This window comes from Echinops telfairi, unplaced genomic scaffold, assembly GCF_000313985.2.
Source record: "Echinops telfairi isolate 266 unplaced genomic scaffold, ASM31398v2 ScPeMD7_31;HRSCAF=116, whole genome shotgun sequence".
NCBI classification, from domain to species: domain Eukaryota; kingdom Metazoa; phylum Chordata; class Mammalia; order Afrosoricida; family Tenrecidae; genus Echinops; species Echinops telfairi.
Genome location: NW_022103928.1, coordinates 25,048,967 through 25,051,848, shown reverse-complemented (window position 1 = coordinate 25,051,848; position 2,882 = coordinate 25,048,967).

Here is a 2,882-nt window from a genome sequence, read left to right as displayed (position 1 = left end):
TATTCATGCCCACCAGTATTTGTGTCAGAAGTGTATAGTTTTCTGCCCCTTCAAGGTATTTTTTAACTCTCAATGTCATCTTCCATCTCTCAAAATCACTCTAATTACATCCTATGATTTCCATGAGAGGCAAAAAAAACCTTTCTTTTTTTTTAAATGTAGGGTGCTTTATGACAGCTGACCAAGTACACAAAGTATACTCATAGGAACATTGGTTTCCATGTACCACCATCATCGTGGTCATATTTCTGAAGTTCCTATAGCTCGCATATGTTGGTTAGGGGACTGTAGCAGATACTTGAAGATGCTTTTTTTAATGTATCAAAGGAAAAATCCATAATATCCTTCTTTCCCCTGCCAGAGATGGTCCAGGCAGATCTCAGCTTAAGCAGAAGAGAAATTGATCCTGTAACAGGGACAAAGGTAAATTCCTCTAACTTACTTCTCTTACCACCAGGGCAGGGACGGGGTCATGGGTACGTGAGGCTCCTTAGCCAGAGAAATAATACTTGGTACACGAACACATTCTCAGTAGGCATACATACATTTATCACATAACTAAATCCATTGCTGATGCTAATACAGGAAGACACTGAAACACACACAATCTACCCATCTATAGTCTACAGGGAAATACATTTCCCTGTACCCTGCATTGAACTTATGTAATACTTACCCCACCACCTTTTTATTCCAACCTCAGAATCGAGTTCTCTGGGGGCAGCTGCAAAGCATTCTCCCTGGGACAGATGGAGCCTCCCCTTCCTCATCCACTCGGTGGGTGGTTTTAGAACCCTGTGAGTCAACGTAGGCTGACTGAGGGGTTGGGCTGGTTATCTGTGTGTTGGGGGCTTGGGGACTGGCTGATTCAGTGATGAGTATGTCAATAATAATGATGATGATAATGAGAATTATGATATCCTAATAAAGATTTGTTTTCTCTTAAAAAAAAGCAAATCTCTTCTTTATGTGTCCATTTTTAAACAGCATCAATGAGCTATAGAACTGCAGAAGACAATTTCAGATTAATTTTTGGCTTTTCAAAAAATAAAGACTATAAATCTCACCTGAAAATTTATTTTCCCTTTATCATCTAATATTATATTAATTGAATTTCTGTTTCAGTGTGAAGTACACAGTGATATTACATGTCAAGTCCATCATTAGTATAATTCAGTATTATATACTTCAGTAGCATGCATATTTTAAAAAGTCTTCTAATGAGCAATTATCAGTGAAAACATGTGTTTTTCTTTATTAGCACTAAAAACAAAATGTCAGTTCTTAGCTGACTTTTAAAACATTAGACTTACCGAATTTTCATTGACTTCATTTTATTTTGTTCTACATTTTCAAATTTATCTGAGTTAATTGAAAATTGGTATCACTAACTACAGGCTGAGGATAGAAAGCTCACTCACTGCCACTGAGTCAGTCCTGACTCCTAGTGACTGCCTGTGGGTTTCTGAGACTGTAACTGTTTACCTGAGTAGAAAGCCAGGTCTTTCTTCCTCGGAGCTGCTGGGGGTTTGGGATTGCTGACCATGGGGATGACAGCCCAACACGTAACCACTCCACCACCAGGGCTCCACAGAAAAATTTAACCCATAATTTTTGAGCACATATTTAATTAATGGAAAACAAGCAGAATCATTTACAGAAAATGTATTGTTTTAAGTGCCATTTAGTAAGTTTAACTCATGGCAACCACATTCACAACAGAACGAAACTCTCTCTGCTTTTGTTCCTATGTTTGAGCCCATTGTTGTCATTAACATGTTTGATACTCAGTCTCATTGAGAGTTCTCTTTTTAGTTCATCCCCTATTTACGTATGTTCATCTTCCAGGACTGGTGACTCCCTAAAACTGTCCAGATTAGGAGACACACGGTCTCAACATCCACATCTTTAAAGAGCACTCTAGCTTTACTTCTTGTAAGAGAGATATTTTTTTTCTCATGGAAGTTCAAAATATATTCAATATTCTTTTTAAACATAATTCAAACACACCAATTCTTCTTTGGTATTCAATATTTATTTTCCAGTTTCACACATGTGGTAATTGAAAATATCGCTTTGGTGAGGCACCCCCTAAACCTCAAGGGGACACCTTTGATTTAGGATCTGGTTTTTCAGATTTAACCAGTAAAATACGTCATTTGATTCCTTCACAGTTTCTTTCATGGATGGTGGCTGTGCATGCATATTGAATTAATACTTGACAACTTCAATATTCTTAATTTATCATCTTCACCAGAAGGGCTTCCAAAGCTTTTCACTTTTAGCAAACACGTTTCTGTCATCTGCATATCCCTGTCACATACTGTTAATGAACATCCTCCACTCCCGACGCCGTGTGTTCATCATCTGCTCCAGCTTCTTGGGTTCTTTCCCCTTAGACAGACTGAACAGGCACGATGAAAGGACAGCATCTGACAAGCAGATGGCCTGGTTTGATGGCATCTAACAACAGCAGCTTTCCCTTTCTCTAGTCTAAGACTGCCTTTTGGTTTATTTGCAAGATCTCCATATGCACAAATCTCATTGTTTCATCATTTCTTTTCTGCATGATGATATCTATACATTTTTATAATCCACAAAGTTACATGCCATTGTATAGTCAATAGAACATAAGGAATGTATACTTCTGATCTTCTCTGCTTTAAGCCAAGGCACATCTGACATCAGCAATGTTATCCTTCATGTCATATGCTTTACTGAATCCTTCTTAAAATTATGAGAGGTTACAGGCAATACACCACTGAAGTTGTCTTTTAATTATCTTCGGCATAATTTCACTTGCATGTGATATTAATGAAATCCTTTACAATTTCTGCATAATATTGGATTTCCTGTTTATAGAATGGTGAAAAGTAATGACC